Here is a 14,066-nt window from a genome sequence, read left to right on the forward strand (position 1 = left end):
AAACTCTTTGAAAACGACAGGGTGATAAATAGAAAGCATGGATTATTCAAGTTGAAAGTTTGCCTGGTTAATCTTCTCCTTGGTAAAACAGACAGGAAACCCAAGCAGATGAGCTAATTCTACTTTATTGGAAGGCTACATTAAGAAAGTTTTGCTGGTTGAAAAGTTTTTTCAGCTGTTTTTCTTCTCTCTTCCTGTTATCCAGCTGCAATGATCTTTACTGATCATTCCCTCTGCAGCATCTCTTCTTCCCTCCCCAGAAGTCATTTTCACTTAACATTACACTTCCTCAATAGATTGTGGGACTGATATTCATATAACGTAGTTTTAGCAAATTATAAAGAAACTGTTTAGTAATGAGTTAAATGAGAAGGAAAGAAGGAAACTCACTTTTCAGCTGGGAGTTTCAGCAACGGAGAAAAACAAATGATGTCACTTTAAATAGGAACTGAGCATGCCTGGCTGTACAATTCTGGGAGTTGAAGTCCACAAGTCTTAATGCTGCAAACTTTAAATGGAAGCTTTCAATTGAAAAGCTGCTCAAAAGGAAATTTGCAAAGTAACATTCAGCAGTTTGTTTCTGGATTAGCTGAACAACAAACTGGATAAAAGGAAGGATTCTTATACGGTTCTATGCTTTTGAAGTTTTGGGGTTTGTGCAATATGGGCTTTGTGTTTCAAAAGGGTTTGGATGATTCCCTGCTTGTGAATGGAGCCAAACTTTCTATAGACTCATTATCTGTATCTGGCAGGAATCTGGAATGAGCCTCAGGCAGGTTTCTTTGTTAGCAGAAAGAAAGAAAAACAGCACAGCAATTTGGGGCTAGAAGGCTACTTGGAGGTCATCTAGTCCAACCCCCTGCTGCAGCAGGAAACCTTACATTGTCTGGATTATTTTTGTGCCTCTAAAAGAGAGGAAAATTGCCAGAAAAGAGAAGGAGTTTACTAGGATGAGGCTGCCATGCAGATGAAGGCAGAGATATTCCTTAACCTATGACTAAAATTGAGGCCAAAAATTTGGTTGCTAAGCAACAGCATTGTTAAGTGAGCTTCACCACATTTTACCCAATCCATGACATCTCCTGGTAAGTGACATCAAGTGGGCCACGCCCATCCAGTCACATGACCACCAAGCCACACCCACAGAATAGGTAGTAAAAAAGAATTGAAACCCATCCCTGGGGGACGCCCTCACTCAATCTCAGGTCCTGTTGCAGGCACCACACTTACAAAAGACATTTCACAAAACTTGGATTAGCTTTAGAGCATGGCAAAGAAGCCAAGAAAGAGATCAAAGCTCATAGCCTCAATGAAAGACAACCATGAGAAGAGCCAAGTTAATCTATGGGAGTGGAAAATAATGAATCTGGCAACAGCTTCTTCACCTTACACAACCTCTCAGTTGGAGAAGGGAGTTTACAGCACTCTTCCAATAGCTGAAATATGGTTCAAAGAAGCTGAAGGTCTTTTCGCTGTTATTCCAATGTCTGGTGCATATTAAGTGAACCCAGTGACAAGAGAGGATATTCTGGCTGAATGAAAGGAAAAATATTCCAGGACGGGGAGAAGTTTCAGAACTGAGCTAGTAAAGCAGAGATGTTCAGTCCCTCTTTACTGATTGTCTTAATACAAAGAGCAAGCAATCATCAGTCAGAAAAGCTCTAACTGGGATTCCTGCAGAGAGGAAGGGTTGGGTTAGATAGACTAAGGTGCTCCTTCAAATTTATAAAGGTAAAATAGTATGATGCAGTCTTTAATATCAAAATGAATATGTCACAGTCCTGGCTCTTTGGAACATTGTGCTCTGAGTGGTTGAATTGGTAAAATCTGTTGCCTTTTTGTAGTACGAGGAAATTGAGATGGTTTCCCTCCTTCTCTTTTGGATTCCTCCTCCAAAGGGAACTAATTGTGAGGGATGCTTCAAGGAAACCCTTACCTGCCACGGCTGCAGCCTTAGAGCCTCCAACCTCCCTTCACCCTCCTTCCTCCTCCTGGATCTGAAGGAATAGGCAGCCTTCAAGACATGTGCCAGTGTCCTAAAGGCACTATACATATAGAAGCCCTTTTTTAGTTTGATCCTATTCAATCCCAGTTGGGACTTCAGTGTCATTTTCTGGTTGCATCTTCTCCGGCCTTTGACCGAAAAGACGTGCTTTGAAAAAGAACAGGAAAAACACTGAGCTTCAAACTGGGGATCCAGAGAGAAATATGGTTCAAAGCCATCATCTTCTGGACTTTCTTTCAGCATAAAAGCAAAAGTCAAAATGCTATGCACGTATCTCAGAAGTCTGTGCTTTTTCATGAAAATTTCTTTCAAAGCTGTGATGATCCAGACTTTGCCTTCAATGGGTCCTGGCATATCTTCAAATGTTGAATGGAAGGGAAGAATTCTGTCCAAACGGGACTCATATTCCATGAAGTGAACAAAGACATTGACTTGTCTCCACTTAGAGAGGGCATCCCTGAGGGATCCTGTATATCCAGTTGTTGAGAATCGTTGTGACATAACAGTACAAATTCCATTCTTGACAAGCATAGGAGTAAAAGTCCTCATGAAATTCTCTCCCTCCTCTGTGTCTGAAACAAAGAGACCGATCAAGGTCCATCTGAAATGGAGAAGCAGTTGGACTATTCCTGGGTAGTGCGTCCCTTGTTTGGGGATTAACGGATAGAAAAAAGGGAATTGATTTTTATCCCTCAGGGCCCCTGAAGAAGATATAAAACGGATCTGAAAGGGCAACAAAGAATACTGTGTTATATTTGGGATCACATTGAATTTAAAATATGAGCTTTTAACAAATCCATATTTGTTCTGATGTACAAGTTAAAATAGATTATTGTTGACTAACCATTAGACCAGCTCAAGACACCAATTAATAAACACAGAATAGTGAAAACACTGTATATGTAAATGGAATAGAAGAAACAAATTAAGTAAAAAGAAATAAGAATAAAAATGCAAATTTTATTTATTTACCCCTACAATTTACCACAATCAGATCAACATCCGCCAATCTGAACTGAATTGTTTTGTTCCAATAAGGTTTATATTATGTGCAATTTTTGAATTCTGACCACAGAGAATATGTTTTTTTTTTAAAAAAGGATCCCAATAGATTATTCTACTAATATGGCTTAAAGTACTGATCTCTCTCTTTCTTTTACAACTGATATTGAAATAATGGAAGTCCATTTTCTATCTCTGGAGCTTCACAAATACGATTGTTTTCATTTCAAGAGACTTGGTTATATCTTCCATATTTAACCATTGTGTCCAGCTGCTGAAATCTTGCTTGAATAGCTTCTTGAGTTGTTTTCCCCTTGAGGATTCTCATCCATGGAATTCTTCCCAAGCTCTCTCTAAGTTTATTGAAATCAGCTCTCTTAAAGTCCAAGACTCTAGTCTGACTTTGTTCTACTACTTGTGTTTGCATAATGTTGAATTCCAATATTGCATAGTCACTTGCCCCCGGGTTCCTGTGGCTTCAATACCTTCTATCATTTCCTCTCTGTTAGTGAGAATTAAGTCTAATATGGTTGATCCCCTTCTCTACCTTTTAGGAAACAAAGTTGTCTGCTAGGTTTGTTAGGAACCTGTTGGATCTTCCACTTGGTACAGAGTTTGTTTCCCAGTTGATGTCAGGGTAGTTAAAATCTCCCATTACTATCGTGGTGTGCTTCCTACATACCTTAGTTAGCTGACTAGCAAAAAGTGCATCTACTTCCTCTGCTAGGTTGGGTGGCCTTTAGTATAGATCTATGGCAATGTCATTTCCCCCACAACCTTTAATATTGACCCAAATACATTCACGATAGTTCTCATCATTGTTGCGCTCTATTTCTGTAGAGATGTAGTTATTTCTCATATATAGTGCAACTCCACCTCCTGTTTTATTTGGTCTATTTCTTTTAAATAATTTAAATCCTTCTAGCTGTATGTTCCTTTTGCCGGTTTCATCCCACCAAGTTTCTGTAATGGCAGCAATATTGTATCTGTCCTCATTTACTTGAATTTCTAATTCACCCTGTTTATTCCTCCTCCTCCATTGGTGTATAGACATTTGAGTCCATTTTGATTGACCTTGTGTTTACTGACTACATAACCTGTGTTATGCCTGACTGCCCCTATTTTCTTGCCACTTGTGTGATTCATGCACATGGTATGGCACTCATTATTAAATGCTTGGTTTTGCTTGACAGCAGGAGTGATAATCTTACCCACACAAACATCTATGTTGCATGCACTGATAATCCTATGAATTTTAGATTGCTGGGGACAGAAATGTTCTGTATCAATTAATTCTTTGTCCCTGCTCTTCAGTTTAAATGTATATCCAGAAAATCTATGAATTTAATGCCAAGTAACTCAGTCCCTTTCTTGGATGGGTGCAAACCATCTCTTTTGTACAGTTTTTCATTGGACCAGCTGCAAAAATCATGACTAATAAAACCAAAGCCTTCCCTTTTACACCACTCCTTTAGCCACACATTAAACTCTGCTACATGCTGGCCCTTCCCTTTTTGTTACTTATATACTGGTAAAACCTCTGAAAAGATAAGCCTCCAACCTATACTAGTAAGTTCATACCCAAGCTCTGGAAATCATTCTGCATAGAAAGTACATGTTTTTGGGACAGATCATTTGTGCCAAAATGTATAATAGCATCAACGCCACAGTCCTTACTTACATTCTTGACTATCTTAAGAACACGCCTCTTGTCTCTGCTGGCGGTAGCACCTGGCAGACATATGACCTCTTTTAAAACCTCGATATCCTTTCCTAAATTTACATCCCTTACGATTGAATCATCAACCAGAAGGTGACTTCTCTTTTTGCATACCTTGCTCTTCTTGTGCGACTAATTTGTGATACCAGGTTCCCCATTTCGCCTTGCTGAAGTAAGTTCTTCATTTTTGACCACGATCCCCTGCTTATTTGAATCATCATTATCACAACTACCTTGACCTGTCCCTTTGGTGTCCCCTTTAAGGTCAGCAAGAGCGCTATATCTGTTATACTAGGTCACAGCAAAAGCTTTGTGTTTATGGTTCACAGCTCTCATCCTGCCAGATCCCAGGGTTGTCCAGACTGCTCTTCTCCTGCAGGATCTTTGAGGTAGAGGAGGCTGATAGCTTGGCATTTTCATAGAGTGGAATGGCCAAATTGGACACCTAATATCTGCTAGCAGATTAGAGATTCTAGATAGTAATCTGTCTATGTAGACTAATAATTTGTTTACAAAGGGGACATATCCAAATTTGAAAAGAGTGCTGCCAAAGATAGGTGCTAAACAACTATTACATTGAACTAAGCTGGTCATTTTGAAATAAAATCAAATCACAATCTCAAGCGCACTAATCTAGAATGTATTATTGCTATTTTGGTTTATAGATAGATGATTCTACCTAGTTCTCTTTGTCTCTCTGACTCCCCCCCCCCCTTGTAGCCAGAAGCTCCAATCACCAGCCTCAGGAAAGTTCAAATGAAAATCAATGGTTTGACATTTCCTCATTTCAGTACTTGGTGATTTAGAAGGTCCATTTGTAGCAGCTCTTCTAATTTAATATGCTAAAAATACTGAGAATGGCTATATCTTTCTCTGCTTCCATATCCCAGATTCTATGTGCAGCAATCTTTTTTGTTTTTGTTTTATTATTTGTATTTATTTGTATACCACCTGGATTATTTTGTAGCTTGTTCTCCAATTGTTCATTGGAGACCACAACTCCTAATATAATTTGTCAGTTCTCAATTATGAGAGGTCATTAATTATAATTTTGTCTCTTTCATAAGACATAATTTGGGAAGTTTGTTGGGTTCCATAACCATATTCCTTGATTTTAGGCATAGAATAAAATTGGATACATTCCAAAATCAACTCTTAGAGCAGTAGCTGAAATCCTTTTATCCATCTCCGAGATACTTCTGAGATGCTGTGATTGGATTTCGCCTAATTATGATATATTTTAAATCCCAAACAGTAAGGGAACATCCTTGGCATTATAGACATTAATAAGTGGTGCTAAGGAAGATTGGTTTCTGTGATTTTTAAGCAGAATATTAACTGCTTCCCATTGTGTATTCCATGGAAATATTGTAATTTTGGTTAAGATCATGAGCAAAACGTAAGCTTTCCATCAGTGCTGCACTTGCCTTTTATGCAGAAGTCCCTTTGATTGAACACAGAGCCTCTCCTCACCTTCACAACTGTGTAGCAGAACCCCTCGAAGCAATGGGGATGATGTCAAGTCTCTTTGGACTCTTGTTTCTTCTCCACTGCATTTCCCAATCCCAGTCATGACACCTACAATGGCTGTACTGAAAACCAGATCTTGAATTTCCATAGGAAAAGTATAGTTTAGATACTCTGCTAATCCTCCCCCCCCCCCGCACATTAACAGATAGAGAAACATACACAAACAAACCTGTGGTACTTTGTAGGGGGCTCCTAATGCTGACATCAGGGTGAAGGAATCCATCCTAGATAAATCAAGAAGAGCCAAAATGTTGTCCTTCCTTCCACAGCTGTAGTTGGGAACATTGGCTTCTCCAGTCGAGAGCATGTCCAGCAAGGCATCAGAAGTGCCAAGTGTGTGAAAATAGTTGTCATGCATGTTGTAGCCAAGGGTGAGATTGTGAAAGAGTTGGGGGTTCTTGTTGACTGCTTGAAAAGCTAAAACTATTATAATGATAAATAATAATAATAATAAATTTGGATTTATTAGCCGCTCCCTTTCCAAGTAGGACTCGGGGCGGCGTACAATGGAGCATAAAACATAAAAAATATATAACAACACCAAACGTACATACATACACAACATACCTACATACATACACGGAGGAGGAAACAAATTACATCAATAGACAGTTAAAAATCAACTTTAAAATACCCCAATTGTAAAAACCCAATAAAAATTAATATTTAAGGACAATTTAAAAACAGTTTGGAGGAATGGGAAAATTACGATTGCGATTGAGCCAGGCCGGATAATTGAAAGAGGTGGGTCTTCAGCTGTACACGGAAGGAGCGGAGATCGGAAGTAATCCTGATGTCACGGGGGAGGTCATTCCACAGGGCTGGGCCCATCACAGAGAAGGCTCTGCTCCTGGGTGTCGCCCCCCGACACTGTTTGGCGGACGGCACCCGGAGAAGTCCCTCTCTGTGTGCGCGAATTGGTCGTAGGGATGTGTGGGGCAGGATGCGATCCTGCATATAACTAGGCCCTGTGCCATGGAGCGCTTTAAAGATCATAATCAAAACCTTGAAACGCACTCGGTAGACCACAGGCAGCCAGTGCAGCTCGCGCAGGAGAGGTGTTACAGGGGAGTATCTAGTCCTCCCCATAATCACCCGCGCGGCCGCGTTCTGGACCAACTGTAGTCTCCGAGTGCATCTCAAGGGAAGCCCCATGTAGAGAGCATTGCAGTAATCCAGGCGAGACGTCACTAGCGCATGGGTGACTGTGCGTAGGGCATCCCGGTCCAATAAGGGGCGCAATTGGCGCATCAGGCGAACCTGATGGAACGCCCCCCTTGCCACGGCTGTTACATGGTTATCCATGGACAGCCGGGCATCCAGGAGGACGCCCAAATTGCACACCTGTTCCATGGGGGCTAGTTGGACGCCCCCGATGGCCAGAGATGGAAGCACCTGGTTGAACCGGGAGGCCGGAAGCCACAGCCACTCCGTCTTGGAAGGGTTGAGTTTTAGTCGGTTGCCATCCATCCAGACCCGTACGGCCTCCAGACACCGGGACATCATTTCGACGGCCTCATTGGGGTGGTTCGGAGTGGAAATGTATAGCTGAGTATCATCAGCATACAGATGATATCCCACTCCAAAACCACGGATGATCTCGCCCAGCGGTTTCATATATGTGTTGAACAGGAGAGGCGAGAGCACCGATCCCTGTGGCACTCCACATGTGAGTGGCCTCCGGGTCGAACTCTGCTCCCCTGTCAACACACGTTGCGTCCGACCAGAGAGGTAGGAGCCAAACCACCGTAAAACGGTGCCCCTGACTCCCAGCCCCTCTAGCCGGTGCAACAGGATACCATGGTCGATGGTATCGAACGCCGCCGAGAGATCTAATAGGACCAGGATAGAGGAACAACCCCTATCTCTGGCCCTCCAGAGATCATCAACCAATGCGACCAAGGCCGTCTCCGTGCTGTGCCCGGGTCGGAAGCCGGACTGGCGCGGGTCTAGATAATCATTTTCCTCCAGGTGACGTGGGAACTGCTGTACTACCACACTCTCTACAACCTTCGCTAAAAAAGGAAGGTTGGAGACTGGACGATAATTGACTAGGTCCGTTGGGTCCAGGGAAGGCTTCTTGAGCAGGGGCCTCACCACCGCCTCTTTCAAGGCGGCCGGTAGAGACCCCTCACCCAACGAGGCGTTCACCAGGCCCAGGAGCCAGTCGCGCGTAACCTCCCAGGATGCCAGTACAAGCCAGGAGGGACACGGGTCCAATAAACATGTGGTGGGTCGCAGACGTCCACGCAACCTGTCCAAATCCTCGATGGCAACCGAGTCAAACTCCTCCCAAAGCGGTCCCTCAAGACTCGCAACGGGCGTCTCTACTGAACCACTGAAAGGGGTCCATCCCATCCGGATTTGAGCGACTTTGTCCTGTAGATAATTCCCAAACTCCTCTGCTCTGCCCTGTAGTGGGGCTTCCCGTGGTCTCTCAAACAAGAGGGAACGGGTCACCCGAAACAGGGCGGCAGGGCGGTTATCTGCAGACGCAATAAGAGCGGCGCAATGTTGACGTTTGGCCGCTCTTAATGCCACAAGGTACGTCTTCAAATAGGCTCGTGCCTGTGCTCGGTCAAATTCGGAGCGGGAGGATCTCCAACGACTCTCTAGGCGTCTCTTGTGGCGTTTCATCACCCTTAGCTCCTCAGTAAACCAAGGTGCCAGGGTGGTTCGTCGCCGCAGGAGAGGCCGCAAAGGCGCCACCCGGTCTAGGGCCCCGGCAGTCGCACTATTCCATGCGACTACCAGGTCCTCCACTCGGGGGCGGGTCAGGTCCACAGGAGGTGGCCCAAGTTCCGTCTGGAACCTATCCGGTTCCATCAGGCGCTTGGGGCGGAACCATCTAATACCTTCCAGTATTAGATACCATTATTTGGATTTCACCCTTAATAGTAGATAAAATTCTGTAAAATAATGCTCATGTTATCATAAACATTGTCTGCAGGAACAATTCTTATTCAGTCTTAAACCCGTTTTTACCAATATAAGAGGCAAATTATAGCCATCTGTCACCATTTATTTGTTATGAATATTGAGAAGATGGAATGGAGAGAGTCCTGTTTTAGAGTTAAGAATCACAAACACAAAGAATCAAATCATTAAAGTAGAATCACCCTAAAAGAAAGAGGATGTTTCATACGTGACCCAGAAAAGCAGCTCTATAAACAAGTCATCCTCTAGTGATGTAAAAATCAAATATTGAATATCAATCAGCATTTATAACAATATGTAAATGGGCAGAGGCAAATATGATCCTCTCAATAAATACTTTAAATAAAAGTCATGATTCAAATGTTGAAGTCAGAATTTGACAGGGAGGGGAAAATAATCTGGACTTCTTTCAGGATTTTTTCTGCCCATTCTTCACATCTGTATCTCTCCCACAAAATAAGACAAATGAGGGCATCTAAAGAAATCAAAGAAATTCAGAAAAGAAAAGAGCTCCTGCTATTAGGAGTAAGTGAATAAGAAGAAAAGAAGGAGAATGTTAGAACTGCAAATGGAAGGATTTGCAATTCCATCACAGTGAATGACTTACTGGTGAGACTGACTAGAAGGATGTATGTTGAAAGTCTGCATCATAGGTGATATTTGTATTATAGTGCGCAGCATACCAATGAGATGGTCTCCTGGCCTGTAATAGCTCCATGGTTTTTGTCTATCCTGAAGGTCCAAACTCAGAGGGCACTTCATTCTCAGCTTCCCAGAGACCGGCTGGGACACCAGCAGCATCAGAACCAGCAGCTGGAGCTCCATAATTTATGGGGACGAATCAATTCCCCTTCCTGTTTCCAAATAAGAATGAAAAGAAGACTTTGAAGAGTTCAAATAATTCTCTCTACTTTTCTGATGCAATATTCCCTCCATGTTGCTTGAGCCTGATGTTTACATCAAAGTCCATCCATGGAGAAGTGGCTTAAGAGGTTCTCAAAGACAAAGATGGAGATAATTACAGGGAGAAGCAATTTCTCCTTTGAGGATTCTGAATATCATCAGAGCTCCATGTGCAGAGGAGCTGTGTGAAAAATACATATTAGTGAAAAGTCATAGAAACACCCACAAGAAGTCTAGAAAGTGATGCTGGAGGAAGAAAGTTCAATACTCGGGGAATAGATTTTTGTTGTCCTTCTATGTGGTGTCATGTCTCCCAGTGTGTTCTGGGGAAGATCACTCAGAGCTACAGAATTTGGTTACACTCTAGTAGAGACCACTCATTTCCAATGCTTCCTGTCTTCTAACACCAAGACAGCAAACATTGACCTTGAACCCTGCCTAGTGTTAAGCATGGGGCCTATGATTTTATTTTCTATTAGGTTTCATATATCAATCCTAAATTGGGCTGATTTCAAAATTGGTTGTGCCTGAAGAGAAATTTATTTCTCATCTGTTCTAGAAATATTAATTTTTGGATGATAGCTGATTAAAAGGCAGTAATAAAATGTGCCATTTGCCATTGTGCCATTTGGCAAATAGATTGAAACTTGTACAGTGGATAGAAGTTGTTATTTTATTTCCTTGAAACTCTATTATTCTTCAACATTTAAGTAAGATACTGAGATCCTCTATATTTTCAAGCGTCTTGGTTTATTAAGTAAACTCTCGGCTGTGAGGTCTGAAGCTGTGATGACAGGAGTGTCCCCAGTAGGGTCAGGGCAGAAAGCAGGAAAGTAATGGCGATGGCGTGCGGCGTGCGGCGTGCGGTGACGGAGAGAGAGAGACTGGTGATAATGAGAGAGAGGCTGGCAACACCGAATGAGAGAGAGAGAGGCTGGCAATACCGAAGCAGACGGGAGAGCAGATGGGGACGGCGGCGGCGGCGGGAAGAGCGAGAGGAGTGACGCCGCTGCCAGGGGCTCCGCTGAGGTTTTGTTATCTCCCGGCGGCTCCCATGCCCTCAGGCCTGCCGGCGCCAGCAGAAGACGCTGAAAGCTTAACGCCAGGAACATCGGAGCGCTGGGTGAGAGCCAGGGACACCGGGTTTTTTGGGTGGGAGCCAGGAGAGAGTATGAAGATGCAGGACAGTGGCTGGGGGTGGTCCAGAACATCGGAGGCCGCCAGAAGCCCTGCCCTAGGGCCATGGATAGGCCGGAGCGGTGCCTGGGCCAAGAACGCCTGGGCCAAGAACGCCTCCCCCCACCCACTGAGGACCCTAGATCTCTATCAATGAGCTCACACCCACCTGGGACCACCGGGGACTGCCACCCACCTTTTGTCATCTTTGCCATCTTTTTACCATTTGGACATTTGGACATTCGACCACTTTCTGCCCCCCCCCCCCATCCAAGTACAAACAGGACACTGCCTCTTACCTCCTGCTGAGACCCTGACCCACTGACTATTAATTTACCATCAGCAGCACCTTGACTCCACCAGGTTTTTTAACAATTTACCTGAGGTCAGACCTGCTCCGCCTGCGGGAGGCCCCTCTCTCGCAGGCATGGCCCTTGGCTCTCTCAAGGGCCCGCCTTGATGACGGGTTTGTGAACCCCGAGAGGTGGAGGAAGCGGAAGCTAAGGGGATTTTTAACAAAATCTTTTGTATCTTTTTTAGGGGGTTCCAGGGTGGGGGGGTGGGTTAATCAGGCCGGGAGGGGAGCCAGAGCCAGGCGAACAGGTGAGTCCAGGAGGGAAGTGAGTGTGGTGGGGGGGGGGGGAGGGAAAAGGCTATTTCAACAGAGTGTTGTTTTATTACAACGGTCGCGGGGAGGGGGGGATGCGAAGACAGGAGAAGATCTCAAGGTTGGTTGGGAGACCGTGGCTGTTGGTTACTCCCGGTCGTTTGTACCAACCCCCACAGTCTAGGTGGCCAGGAACTACAGAGCCAGGGCCTGCGGCTGATGCTTTGCAATGCAAGGTCCGTGACCAACAAGGCCCCCCTCATCAGTGAGTTGATCTCAGAGGGGGAGCTGGACCTTGCAGGGATAACGGAGACCTGGCTGGGCCACGAGGGTGGTTTACCCCTCGTGGAAATGTGCCCACCGGGTTTCCGTGCATTCCATCAGCCCCGGGCCCTGGGTAAGGGTGGTGGGGTGGCGGTAGTTATACGGGGATGTTTGGAGCCGAGGGAGTTCACTGTCCCTCAGATACCCGGGTGTGAGTCCCTTGGTGTGAAATGGGGCCCAGGGAGGCAGTGGGATCTGCTGATTGTATACTTGGCTCCTCGCTATGCATTAGCAGCCCTGCCCGAGCTCCTTGAGCTAATCTCAGAAACGGCAGTTGAGATCCCCAAACTTCTGGTTATGGGGGATTTCAACCTGCCGTCGACGGGGGAAGCATCCGAGGTAGCTCGGGAGTTCATGGCTTCCATGACGGCCATGGACCTGACCCAATTAATTCAGGGCCCCACACATGAAGGTGGCCACACACTGGACCTTGTTTTTGTATCTGAGCAGTGGACGAGTGATCTGGGAATAGGGGATTTAGTTATTACTCCCCTGTCATGGTCAGATCACTCATCTCTCCGGCTGGACTTCCCTGGCGCTACCCCCCACCGCCCCCCACTGCGAGGAGGCGGAACCAGACTGTCCAAGTTGGTACCGCCCCAGGCACCTGATGGAACCGGATAGGTTCCAGACGGAGCTTGGGCCACTACCTGTAGCCCTGACCCGCTCTCGGTCGGAGGACCTAGTGGCCGCCTGGAATAGGGCGGCGGCTGGGGCCTTGGACCGGGTTGCGCCTTTGCGGCCTCTCCTACGGTAGCGACCCACCCGGGCTCCTTGGTTCACCGAGGACCTGAGGGTGATGAAGCGCCATAGGAGACGTCTAGAGAGCAGGTGGAGGTCCTCACGCTCCGAATCTGACCGAACAAAGGTAAGAGCCTATTTACGGACCTACCTTGTGGCTTTAAGAGCGGCCAAACGCAGACATTGTGCGCTCTTATTGCGTCCGCCGATAACCGCCCTGCCGCCCTGTTTCGGGTAACCCGCTCCCTCTTATCGCAGAGGACGTGGGAAGCCCACTTGCAGGGCAGAGCAGAGGAGTTTGGGGAATATCTGCAGGACAAAGTCGCTCAGATCCAGAGCGGATGGGCCCCCTTCAGTGGACCAGGGGAGCCGTCAACAGTGAGTCTTGTAAGACCATTCTGGGAGGAGTTTGATTCTGTTGCCCCCGAGGATTTGGACAGGTTGCGTGGACGGCTGCGACCCACCACATGTTTAAAGGACCCGTGTCCCTCCTGGCTGGTACTGGCATCCTGGGAAGTGACACGAGGCTGGCTCCTGGGCCTGGTGAACGCCTCGTTGGGTGAGGGGTCCTTACCAACCGCCTTGAAAGAAGCGGTGGTGAGGCCCTTACTCAAGAGGCCTTCACTTGACCCGATGGAGCTAGCTAATTATCGTCCAGTCTCCAACCTTCCCTTTTTAGCGAAGGTTGTAGAGAATGTGGTGGTGCAGCAATTTCCGCGACACCTTGACGAATCCGAATATCTAGACCCATGCCAGTCCGGCTTCCGACCCAGGCACAGCACGGAGACGGCCTTGGTCGCGTTGGTTGATGATCTCTGGAGGGCCAGAGATAGGGGTTGTTCCTCTATCCTGGTCCTATTAGATCTGTCAGCAGCTTTTGATACCATCGACCATGGTATCTTATTGCGCCGGCTGGAGGGGATGGGAGTTGGAGGCACCGTTTTGCGGTGGTTCGGCTCCTACCTCTCCGACCGGACGCAATGTGTGTTGGCAGGGGGGCAGAGGTCGACCCTGAGGCCACTCACTTGTGGGGTGCCACAGGGGTCGGTCCTCTTGCCCCTATGTTCAACGCATATGTGAAGCCACTGGGGGAGATCATCCGTGGTTTTGGGGTTGAGTAT

The sequence above is a fragment of the Natrix helvetica genome (assembly GCF_964273705.1).
Source record: "Natrix helvetica genome assembly, chromosome: 1".
In the NCBI taxonomy this organism is placed as follows: Eukaryota; Metazoa; Chordata; class Lepidosauria; order Squamata; family Natricidae; genus Natrix; species Natrix helvetica.